We start from the raw sequence: 13,294 nt of genomic DNA, 5'->3' as shown, positions 1-13,294 counted from the left end.
TAGGTGAATCATGAAATTCCAGAAGTTCAAGCTGGTTTTAGAAAAGGCAGAGGAACTAGAGATCAAATTACCAACATCCACTGGATCATGGAAAAAGCAAGAGAGTTCCAGAAAAACATCTATTTCTGCTTTATTGACTATGCCAACGCCTTTGACTGTGTGGATCACAATAAACTGTGGAAAATTCTGAAAGAGATGGGAATACCAGACCACCTGACCTGCCTCTTGAGAAACCTGTAATCAGGTCAGGAAGCAACAGTTAGAACTGGACATGGAACAACAGACTGATTCCAAATAGGAAAAGGAGTACATCAAGGCTGTATATTGTCACCCTGCTTATTTAACTCATATGCAGAGTACATCATGAGAAATCCTGGGCTGGAAGAAGCACAAGCTGGAATCAAGTTTGCTGGGAGAAATATCAATAACCTCAGATATGCAGGTTACACCACCCTTATGGCAGAAAGTGAAGAAGAACTAAAAAGCCTCTTGATGAAAGTGAAAGAGGAGAGTGAAAAAGTTGCCTTAAAGCTCAACATTCAGAAAACTAAGATCATGGCAACTGAACTGAACTGAAAATCACTGCAGATGGTTAGTGCAGTCATGAGATAAAAGACGCTTACTCCTTGGAAGGAAAGTTATGACCAACCTAGATAGCATATTAAAAAGCAGAGACATTACTTTGCCAACAAAGATCCATGTAGTCAAAGCTATGGTTTTTCCAGTGGTCATGTATGGATGTGAGAGTTGGACTGTGAAGAAAGCTGATCGCCAAAGAATTAATGCTTTTGAACTGTGGTGTTGGAGAGAAGACTCTTGAGAGTCCCTTGGACTGCGAGGAGAGCCAACCAGTCCATTCTAAAGGAGATCAGTCTTGGGTGTTCATTGGAAGGCCTGATACTAAAGCTGAAACTCCTATACTTTGGCCACCTCATGCGATGATCATGCGATGAGTTGACTCATTGGAAAAGACTCTGATGCTGGGAGGGACTGGGGGCAGGAGGAGAAGGGGAGGACAGAGGATGAGATGGCTGGATGGCATCACTGACTCGACGGACATGAGTTTGAGTGAACTCCGGGAGTTGGTGATGGACAGGGAGGCCTGGTGTGCTGTGATTCATGGGGTCGCAAAGAGTTGGACACGACTGACTGAAATGAGAAAAAGCAATGGTTTTTTATGGAGAGCTCACAATAACAAGGGAGTCAATCATTGTCATTTGTGTTGGCAGACACTCAAAGATAAGCAAAAGAGTGTGAGTGCTTTGTAATGTTAAATAAAAAGACTTCAGGTATGCCTTGATTGGAGACTGTTGGCACAGGAAGTGGTAGGCAGGCTAACTAGAAGCATGGCATCTACATGATTGGTTAACATTGCATATTTGTCTTTGTTCAATTGGTTCTAAGTTGGCAGCAGAGGTGGTTTTTAATTAGGGAAGCTGTTAGTTTCTAATCATGAGCTGTCTGTTTGGGGCAGATCACTATGGCAGTTATTGTTTGGTTTTCCAGACAGGCTGCTATATCATGAGTTGATCACTGCAGGCTGTGGTCCAAAGTTCCATTTTTATATAGTCTGGTCATTGTCCATATGTATATTTAGTTTTTCAATATATTCTTTGTACTTACCTTTCTGAATTTTCTCTGGTTATCATCTTCAAATTTTCTCTACCTCCATATATGTACTTCTTGCCTATTCACTGTGTCATGAGTGACTAAAAGCGTTGTTAAAAACTTTCTCTCATTTTCTCCCAGTATCTTTTAATCAATATTTATTTTATAAATTTTAGCATTCTGTTACTTCGTTCTTAAAGTCTCTTGATATATCTTTAATACAGGTTTGAGTACTTAATATTACATGTACAAACACAATCCTTCTACTTTCATTTATTAACTTACTTAAATTTTATTTATGTGATACTAATATTAAATGCATCTATTTAATTTTTATTGCATTCATTTTTCACACAGTGAGCTAAGCATTTTAATAAAACCTCATTTAAAAAATATATTTATCATAAATGCCTCTGCTTTGTGACTATGCTTGTAATAATTATCAACAAATATTTCTATATTTGAATATTTCAAAGAGTATCAGTAGTTGGCTTCCCCATTCTTGGTTCCTTCATTTTGATAGAGCTCCCAATTTTCTCGAGGACTTTGAGTGCTTATTTTTTTCCCGCTTCAGGATAGGATTTTCAAGAACCTGGCATTAGTGAAAAAGACTTTCTCTTGCCTCCCAAAAATAAAAATATAGGTGAGGAAATGTTGAATTCACAACTCAAATCGCCAAAGATGTTGCCCTATTGACTCCTGGCATTTCATGTTACAGAGAAGTATAAAGTCAGTCTGGAATTTCTTCCCTTATAGCTTATCAGACTTTTTTCTTTTGAGTATTCATACTTTTACCTGGTTATATCTATTTATTGATCTGTTGTATCAGTTCTGCTTTTTGTCAAGTAAGCTTTTTTGATCTGCAGATTAAAGTGATTTCTAAGTTCATTTTATTTGTGTCTGAATATTGATTACCTTCCATTAGTTCTGATCTTATGTTCAGGAACACTATCCATATGTTAGGAACTATGGTCCTTTTCTCTCATCAATTATACATCTTGGTCCTATTCTTCCATATTTGGAAGAACTATGAAAATTTTTTCTAATGATTGATTTGATTTTGATTAGCAGTGTAAAACTCTACTTTTCAATGTTTCTAAAGTCTCTTAAAAGTTGCTTTTCCTTTGAGCAGTTTCAAAACATTCATTCTTTATAGTATCTAGTGCCTTTTTATTGCTGTCAACTTCTCAGTATTTTTCTTTTTACAACTTACTCAATGACTTCCTACTTCCCAGGTGGCTGGTGCTAGTGGTAAAGAACCCGCCTCCCAATGCAGAAAACAAGAGAGTCGGGTTGATCTCTGGGGTGAGAAGATCCCCTGGAGGAGGGCATGGCAACCCACTCCAGTATTCTTGCTTAGTGAATCCCCATGGACAGAGGAGCCTGACAGGCTACAGTCCATGGGATGACAAAGAGTTGGACACGACTACTCTTGCCTGGAGAATCCCAGGGACAGGGGAGCCTGGTGGGCTTCCGTCTATGGGGTCACACAGAGTCGGACACGACTGAAGTGACTTAGCAGCGGCAGCAGCAGCAACTTGGCACACAATGTCTTCTTACGTGGCACTAGTGGTAAAGAAGCTGCCTGCCAATGCAGGAGATGTAAAAGACACAGGTCGTAAAAGACGTGGGTTCAATCCCTGGGTTGGGAAGATCCCCTGGAGGAGGAAATGGCACCCCACTCCGGCGGTTTTGCCTGGAGAAATCCATGGACAGAGGAGCCTGGTGGGGTACAGTCTATGGGGTCGAACGAGTTGGACACAACTGAGCATCAGAGCACATCTTATTACCTCATCTTTCATCTTGCCACAATGTCAAAGTTTTTCTAAAATGTAATAAGAACACAAAACACTGCTTAAGACTTAAGTATGTTTCCTGAACTAAAGGGTTTTGTTTAAGGATTTTTTTCTGACATTTGTGTGTTCTTTTCTACTTAATGTTATAAAATTTCACTACTTTATGACTCACTCATTCCACTAAAAGTTGTTTGATTGGCTAACATCTGAATAAGTGCATGTCTTTCATTTAGATTATTCCTACAGTGGCTATACAATGCCATCATTGTTCCCTACTCTGAGAAGAGGTGGTCTATGTTTGTAAAGAAAACCAGTTTCTCTTGAGCAGGAAAAGAAGGTATTGCCTTATCACTCTGGGAATAATCTAACTAAAAAGAATGAACACTTATCCCAGAAAATCTTTTTCTTCTTCAGAGAAATTGGGTTTCTTTTTGTTCTCTCCCTTTGCTCCTTGATCATCACACCATGTAACCTGGAAAAGGCACTTCACCTCACTAAGCCTTTCTGTTTTCTCAAATCTAAAATGAAGAAGCTATCTGGATGGGCTTAAGAGATCAGAAGTGATCTGGTTCTAGCAGTCTTGTGCTTCTAATTAGAAATTTGCAGTTGTACAAATTGAGGGGATTTTTTTACACCTTCAGATGTCTGCTGATTAAACAACTTCTGTCATAATGAATACAGGTCACCTTTCTCAATTAGCTCTGTTGCTTAATAATGGTACTATCTGGCTCCTCGTCCATATGGAAGGAAAACAGCCAATGGAATGTAGTAATAATTGTGATAATAAGATTGGTTCACTCCTCTGGTGCTTGCTGCCTCACTGGGCTTCCCTGATCAACACACTACAATTCCCTTTGTGGCTTATTCTTTCATTCCTTCCTCTAGTCTTTCAACAAATATTATTAAGCACTAATTATGTCATCACAGTTAGTTGCAGATATCAAGGACACAGTGATGTATTTGGTTCAACTGTTTAAGTTACATTTGAAACAATAAAGCAAAAAAAGGGACAATTTTGTTTTTCTCATGCAAATTTCAGCAGCAGAATAAGTCTTGGGCTTGATTTTGCTTTAGCAGTTCAGGAATGCCACTAAGGATGCTGTCTGTGACATTATAGAAGTCATTTCCTTCAACCTTGTTCTTCGTCTTAGTTATAGGTTGCTGTATTCATTTGCTTGGGCTGCCATAACAATTACCACAGACTGGGTGGCTTAACAGGATTTTTTTTCTCACAGTTCTGAATGCTACAGGTCCTGGATGAAGATATTGGCAAGTTTAGATTCTTCTGAGGCCTCTCTCCTTGAATTGGTGGCCAACTTCTTCTTCTGTCTTTTGTTGACTTAAAACAAATAAACTGCTAGTTATTTCTCCAGGAAAAAAAAATGCATTTATTCAGAATCAGCAAAGAACTGCCATTCAAGATGTGCAAGTATGGCAAGCCATGTGCCAGTCCTCTCACAGGAAGGAGAGGAAAACTCTTTTAAACAGGGGAAAGAGGGACTTCCCTGAAGGTCTAGTGGTTAACACTTTGCTTTCCAATGCAGGGAGTGTGGGTTCAATTCCTGGTCGGGCAGCTAAGAAATGTAGGAAGCCACCCTTCCCAGCAGTGCTTAGGAAAACCCTACATGACCCTCACCAACCTAACAATCTATATGCTCACACATGAACTAGTCAGTGTGAACAAGATACGCAGTTACTGATGAGCTCAGACTGAAGTCAAACGCCCCACTCCTAGGGATTCAGCTTTCCCCAAAGAACGCTGGCTGGGATGTGATATTGGAACCAAAAGCTGAGTTCTTACTGAAAGAAGCAGATGTTGGAGAGATAACCTCATGACAAATGGTAGGGGGGAAAGTCAGAGTCCTCTCTAATCCTCAGGAACTTCTATTTGGAGCAGGAGATTTTTTTCTCAGGACTAGGACGCTGGGTGGTTAACGGCTGGAATCACAGTAGGCAGAATATATCTCTGTCCTAGAGTTGGGAGTCTTCTGAATATCTTTGAAGATTAAAAACATTAAAACACTGCCTTGCAAAAGTAAAATTTGTGAAGTCATAAGTTAGCCTATTCCATTCAACTCAGGGAAACTTGGATCAAATGAACTGCCATTGTGTTTGTTTCCCTGATACTCAAATAGAACGGTGAGTGTGAGCATAAACCTTCAGGATGTTTAAAAATATTTCTTTCAACCTTATACCAGCCTTGTGAGATAAATACTCCCATTTTCCAGATGAGGATAACAAGGCTCAGAGAGGGTAATTGTCCTGGAAAAGTCTTTGAATGCCCTCCCCCATAGTAACTCCACAGTAAGGACTCAGGAACGAGGAACCTGGAGTTGCAGGTAGTCATTTTCTCCTAAAGGAGCTTGAGAGTCACCAAGCATCTGTTCAAGGGGTCATGCATTGAGGATCCCCAGAGCAGAGTGACTTAGTATACAAACAGGCACTGCAACTCTGCCCTGTGCAACCGTGTCTTTGGCTCAGATATTATTGGCTCCACTCTACATGAACTCAGCCAAAGATTTTAAATTAAGAATTGTTGCCTGTCTCTAATTTTAATAATTAATGGAAGTTTTACAACTTTCAGTGACTTTTAACTCAACTTTCTTTGGCTTATTGTTTCCTGAGCAGTAACAATGTGATCACTGTTACACAGACAAAGGCTGGACATGATCTACGATTAACTTTTTCCTCCATCATAATATCATTGCATGCTTCTGAATTCCCTAGCTTTACGTACAATTGGGTTATTGTCTTCAAAATTCAAGCAATCAATACTTGAATTTAAAATGTGTCCTTGTAGCATACTTTGTGGGCCAATTCAGTTCCCAGCGCTCTGACTTGTATTGCCAACCACTTACCTGACATGTCTAAAAATGCCCTTCTCCGTGCACTGCTTTCCACACCTCAGCTGATGCCAGCACATCTTGGCAGTCGCTTATAACAAATAAGACATCTAGGATGACGTCTCTCTTTTTCTTACACCACACATCCAATTCATCAGAAAATTATCTGCTGTAATATATAAATGTGTGTGTGTATGTGTGTGTACTCAGCCATATCTGACTCTTTGCAACCGCATGGACGGTAACCCTCCAGGCTCCTCTGTGCATGGGATTTTCCAGGCAAGAATACTGGAATGGGGTGCCATTTCCTCCTCCAGGGAATATTCTTGATGCAGGGATCAGAACAGTGTCTCCTACTTTGGCATGTTCTTTACCACTGAGCCACCTGGGAAGCCCTTATAATCCAACCACTTCTTGCCATCTCTATTGCTTCCACTCTGTTCTGAGCTTTCATCGTCTCCCACAGAGATTACTTCAATAGCCTCCCGATAGGTCTTCCTGTTTCTGTAGCTGCCTCTTTTTAGTCCGTGCCATGCTTTTGAACTGTGGTGCTGGAGAAGACTCTTGAGAGTCTCTTGGACCGCAAGGAGATCCAGCCAGTCCATTCTAAAGGAGATCAATCCTGGGTGTTCATTGGAAGGACTGATGCTAAAGCTGAAACTGCAATACTTTGGCTACCTCATGCGACGAGTTGACTCACTGGAAAAGACTCTGATGCTGGGAAAGGTTGGGGGCAGGAGGAGAAGGGGACGACAGAGAATGAGATGGCTGGATGGCATCACCGACTCTATGGACATGAGTTTGAGTGAGCTCCGGAAGTTGGTGATGGACAGGGAGGCCTGGCGTGCTGTGATTCATGGAGTCGCAGAGAGTCGGACACGACTGAGCGACTGAACTGAACTGAACACTCTGCTAAGCACTGTGGAGAAATGCATACTCGCACTCCCCAACACATGACATATTCCTGTATCTCAATAATTTATTATCACATACAAAGTTGAAGGAATTCAGGAAACGTATAATGGAATACATCAATTATTAGCACTAAAATGACTGACTAGTATAACCAAATGTACATAGTATATTAGAATAAGAGAACAAAGTAGGACAGAGTTGTTTAGGAAGGCTTCTTGGAACATCATGAACCTCTCCCAGAAAAGCAGAGAGAATTAAATTGAATTAAGCAGTGGGTAGCAAGAGAAACTCACAGAATTCCATACAAAGAGCACAGCATAAACAAAGCCAGGGAAGTGGGAAAGAATACTTTTCACCATACCTGCTCCTCAGAAAATTATTAGTCAGACTAGCTTAACAATCTAGAGTTGAAGTTTTGATCTTCCTCCATCAATCATCAATCCATGAATTAATCAATGGGACATTGAGGAGCTTGTTTCATCTGCCTGCAAGTCAGTGAAGGGAAGGCAAGCTACAGAAGGGAACATGGAACTTTCTGGAAGACACCTGCCCAGGTTGTGCTGGAAGAGCGCAGGTGAGGAGCATGCCTTTAGTAGAGCATCTCAGCATCTGCATGTAGGGAATCCTGATGGACATTCACAAAGCCCCAAGCCCCAGACATGAAAGAGAGGGAAAGAAGGTTTCCTTTTAAAAGTTAAATTTATGTAACCAGTCCACAATGGGAAAAGGCAGAGTCTTCTAGACCCACTTAAATAGTTTCTTTGCTATAGTTTATTCAGTGGTATGCAATCCCCTAAATATGTAATATGATAATATAATTTCTTATTATGTAATACATGCATACATATTAGATATATACATTATATATGTATACATTTATGTAACTATATATAATATATATGTAAATTATATAATATAATTTGCATAGCAATTGTTATATTCCACTATACACAGAAATATAGTTTATATTACATGAAGATACATTATACTATATGTTATTATACATATATATATTATACCTATTTGTCTATATATCACATATCATATCACATATATTCATATAGCTATACAGATTTAGAGAGACTGAGAATCTGAAATATTTTAATAAAAAGAGAGAAACTATGAAACTAGGAATGTACTACTGGTCAAAAGAGAGATGTGTTAAATCAGGTCACTAGCATGGTGTTCTGTCCTTTGAATCAATGATATGTCCTCAGGTGTCACCACGCTTATATATCCATTCAATCAATCGAAGTTCATGGAACAGCTACCATGCACCAGGCTTATGTTAAGTGCCAGGGATTGAGTGGTGAGCAAAAGAGTGCCCCAGGCCCTGTGGAACAGACGTCTAGTGTGGGTGCAGATATTAAACACACACTTGTCTAGGAAGGTTTGAAGGGGTCTCCAAGACCAGCCACTAATTCTTGTTCTGATTATATGATCATGAAACTACCTTCTAATGACTACTTAAGTCTCTCAGAGAGACTGTTTTCAGAGAACTGTGAGGTTTGGGGGAGATGGCTGAAGATTGGAAGCCTAATTTGTGGACCTGCTATGCTGAGGACTAAATCGTGGACCCTGGCAAATTCACCACGACAAAGTCATTCTGTGAGCCTTGCGGGGGCAAGCACGCAGAGGCACTTTCCTGCTGGCTACATACCTCTGCTTTCAAGAGAAATGCTTTCTTGATCTTTCTTTTTCATCCATTTGCATTTTTCCTCCTCTAAGTCTTCCCCCAAATAAGCTTGTCTTGATTTACCTTGAGTTCATTTTGCCAGATTGTCTGTTGCTAATTCCATGTCATCTCTCCCTCTCTCCAGATTTTGCTTTGCATCACAGGGGAGAAGCCTGCATTTCCCAGAATTGTTTTTCCCATTTGCTTCCAGGTCACTTTCTGCCACTGAGGGGTACAGACATGAGATCTGAAAGAGAATTGAGAAGGAGAAACCACTTTCTCCAGTGGCAGTTTTCTACAAAAACATAAGAAGTCAAACAGGAGATTATCAGCAGTAGCTTCTAAGCAAGTTCTTAGAAAGTACCGAATTTCCTGGTGTTTCCAAATATTCTTGAAGTTTACCAAGTCCTGGTGAGCACCTGCTAACGGCCTGCTTTGGTGCCAAGGGGGACTAAGATCATCTGTACTAGCTTTGTAGCTACTCAGGTGCTTTTTGGCTTAATGAACTCAGCCAAAGCTTCCCTGAGTCCTCTTAAGTCTCATTCCCCATATCTAAAACCTTTCCTACTTGAAATAACCTAGAAAGGCTATTTTCTGACCAAATCTGAAAATTTTAGTGAGCTTGTGTGGAAAGAGCTATTCCTAATTATTTTGGCCCTCTCCTCAAGACCCTTAAACAAAATATACAATGGCCTGCCTTCTGAGAGAGGAGAGAAAACCACCGTGAATTACCTGTTTCTCCATTCCACTATTAGTGACCAATGTGCCCTTTGTATTTCCTAGATTGGAGCCTTAAAGACTAATTAGAAGCTTGAAAAGAAGTTCTCTTTGTATCTGGCCTGATGCTGGATAATTGAGAAGCTCTCCTTGGCCTGTGGGTCATCTTAGTCGTGTTTTCGGGGTATGGCAAACAGGCTTGCTTGGCTAGGGAATAGGAACTCCATAGAAGAGTGAGTAGGTTTAAAAACATATTCACTAGAATCACCTCATGGACTCCAAAACTAGTGGTTCTCAACATCCTGCATATAATCAACTGCCAGAGCATTTACCAAAAAAAAAAAACAAATCATGTCCTGACTCATACCAAAGTTTTTATTTAATTGATCTGGCTTCAAATCAAGGCATTAGTAGTTTCAAAGTTCTTAGATGATTTTAATATGCAGTCAGGGTTGAGAAACACTGAGAAGATGTCCATGAAATGCCCAACACAGATTCTGCTCAAGAAATGTTAGTTTTTTTCCTCTGCTGTCATTATCAGGAAATCTGAGACTTGAGTCCAGGCTTCTTGGCACTGTCCCTTCCATTGCCCCACAGCAGCCCAGAAGTGTGGATATGACTATTCAGCACATTCTTTGTCACTGGCTGAACATTCCAGTGAATGGGGACTTTGCAAAAGCATTGATGTCTGGTTCTATCCTGACCAGTTAAATCAGCACCTCTGGGGTGGGACCCACACCTCAGTATTATTACTAATTTTTCCATAAACATTTGCCATGTGATCTGATTTCTATTTCCCCATTATAATTTTTGTGTAGTTCTTTAAGCCACTTCAGTTACAACTGCTCGTTTATATTATCTAACCCACTGTACTGTGTACCCAAGGTCAAGGTGGATGTTTTGTTTCATAGTTTTTACACATTCTCTTTCTCCTTTCACTCAGAACCACCAGAGTTCTAACATATTGTATATATGTAACAATATAAGTAACACTGGGAGAAATATCAATAATCTCAGATATGCAGATGACACTACCCTTATGGCAGAAAGTGAAGAGGAACTCAAAAGCCTCTTGATGAAAGTGAAAGAGGAGAGTGAAAAGGTTGGCTTGAAGCTCAACATTCAGAAAACAAAGATCATGGCATTTGGTCCCATCACTTCATGGCAAATAGATGGAAAAACAGTGGAAACAGTGTCAGACTTTATTCTTTTGGGCTCCAAAATCACTGCAGATGCTGATTGCAGACATGAAATTAAAAGACGCTTACTCCTTGGAAGGAAAGTTATGACCAACCTTGATAATATATTAAAAAGCAGAGACATTACTTTGCCAACAAAGGTCCGTCTAGTCAAGGCTATGGTTTTTCCCGTGGTCATGTATGGATGTGAGAGTTGGACTGTGAAGAAAGCTGATCGCCGAAGAATTGATGCTTTTGAGCTGTGGTGTTGGAGAAGACTCTTGAGAGTCCCTTGTACCGCAAGGAGATCCAACCAGTCCATTCTAAGGGAGATCGATCCTGGGTGTTCATTGAAAGGACTGATGCTGAAGCTGAAACTGCAATACTTTGGCCACCTCATGCGACGAGTTGACTCACTGGAAAAGACTCTGATGCTGGGAAAGGTTGGGGGCGGGAGGAGAAGGGGATGACAGAGAATGAGATGGCTGGATGGCATCACTGACTGTGGACGAGTTTGAGTGTACTCCGGGAGTTGGTGATAGACAGGGAGGCCTGGCGTGCTGTGATTCATGGGGTCGCGGAGAGTCAGACACGACTGAGCGACTGAACTAATTTAATTAATTGTCTGAGGCCAAGAATACCCATCTGAAACCCTCCAACTTCTCCAATCTACTTTTCAGTTACATTCCTTACCATCTTTTCTTCTGTTGTCTTGTAATGTCTTGTTTCACCCTGTAGCTAAAATGATCTCTTCAAAATTCAACTCCACCAGTGAAGTTGGTTGGTGGGTATGATAGTATATAGATAATGATATAATTAGCATGCATGTTCATTATAATGTTGTATATGTTAGAAGGCACCCACAATTTATAAATCTCTCCAGTGATTCAAAAACGCACCCAAGGTTAAGAATCACTGTTCTAAGAGTAGGTTGAGACCAGAATGCATAAGCATCTGAGACCCAAGACCAGCTCTAGAAGTTGGAGTGAAATAAATTAAGGCACTGGGTCATCACTGAAGTCTTTGAGCAGAGGTACAACTGAACCAGAGATGTTTTTAAGTGTATAAGCCAGAAGACAGCATATGGATATAAGAAGGAGAATTAATTACTTCTGATTGGGTCCTTTATTCATTTCTCAAAGGACTTATGCAATCATCTGAGTTCTGTTTCCGGTTTCATTCCCTCTGTAATTATTTTTTCTTCCTGATAGCCTTATACTCATTTGAGCATCTGTCAAAGGGCCACATTTCAGTATATTAATTCTTTTGCTGAATGTTACAGCTTGAAGTCCTATCTGCTAGTTTTATTAAAATATAAATGAGGGGGGAAAAAAAACCTCTACATTACCTAGAAGCATATCCATATGAGCAACCTGACTCCATTAGCTGTTATCTGCAGTAGAGATGGATTATGAGTGGTCATGATCTTAAGGACACAGCACTTTGGTGGCTGTTAAAAAGAAGACCAGACTGGGCAAGAAAGGTACCTCCCCGATCAGTAACTACCATCACTGGTTCCCACAGGAAACAGAATTTCAATAGTCAGAACCATCCTGGTGGATCAATAGAATACAACTACAAATTTAATCATCTAAAAACCAAGGATATAGTTTCACTTTTCTGAATGAATTTACATCTTTTAAAAGAGCTAGCACATTCACAGTTTTGCTAAAATAGTCCTGTGATGTAGGGAGCAAATGCCCAAAAATATTCTAGAGAGAAGATAAGGAAGTGAGATTAAAACATCAAATGGAGCAACCTCTGGAACCCCTCCTTTGTAACCCACCTTTACCCCCACTCCAAATTAAACCTTATGAAAGAAAAAACATATATCTTTAAAAATTACTAACTTATCTTAAAGGCAGAAGTTGAAACTTTCAGGTGCCAGAAATAAAGGGAAAATCCTTAGACTGGAAGGCTATGGGAGCCAAAGTCCTGTAGAATATATGCTATTGTTGTTGTTTTCTAGTCGCTCAGTCGTGTCTGACTCTTTTCAACAGCGTGGACTCTAGCCCACTAGGCTCCTCTGTCCGTGGGATTTCCCAGGCAAGAATACTAGAGTGGGTTATTATTTCCTTCTTCAGGAGATCTTCCTGACCCAGGGATCAAACCCAGGTCTCCCACATTGGCATGGGGATTCTTTGCCACTGAGCCGCCTGGGAAGCACTGCAGAATATAGGGAGAACAAAGATGCAAAATTTTAGATGCTGTGTTTTCACATCTCTGAGGAGGTCAAGGCTTCAGGACTAGAGCACAGACCTGGGCTCCCTGAATGACTCTGGGAACTGGGGAGACTGCAGCATCTGTGACTGGGAAATGAGAAATGTCCCCACTGGCTGGGAAGCCAACCCTCTCTCCCAGGCCTTGTTCCAGGTCCCTCCAGATATGAGAGCCTCAGAAAATGGGATCTCAAACCCACTGTGCACCACACACCAGGTACCAAACCTACTGGACACGCCAAAAGACATGACTCACATAAACAAGGCTCCTCTGTTCTGTCATTGATTCTTAGGTGGCAAATAATACCAACCGACAGTGACTTAAAACAGCCCTCATGTTTCT

At 40.6% G+C, this 13,294-nt stretch overlaps 1 protein-coding gene across 1 annotated transcript in view; it reads left to right on the top strand.

The window, feature by feature from the left end:
• The window catches only part of NPSR1 (neuropeptide S receptor 1), a 160,093-nt gene that overhangs the window by 44,284 nt on the left and 102,515 nt on the right, over window positions 1-13,294 (top strand).

The sequence above is a fragment of the Moschus berezovskii genome, chromosome 3 (assembly GCF_049115385.1).
Source record: "Moschus berezovskii isolate FMDL1 chromosome 3, NW_MosBer_1.0, whole genome shotgun sequence".
NCBI classification, from domain to species: domain Eukaryota; kingdom Metazoa; phylum Chordata; class Mammalia; order Artiodactyla; family Moschidae; genus Moschus; species Moschus berezovskii.
This window is presented reverse-complemented; position numbering and strand designations above follow the sequence as displayed.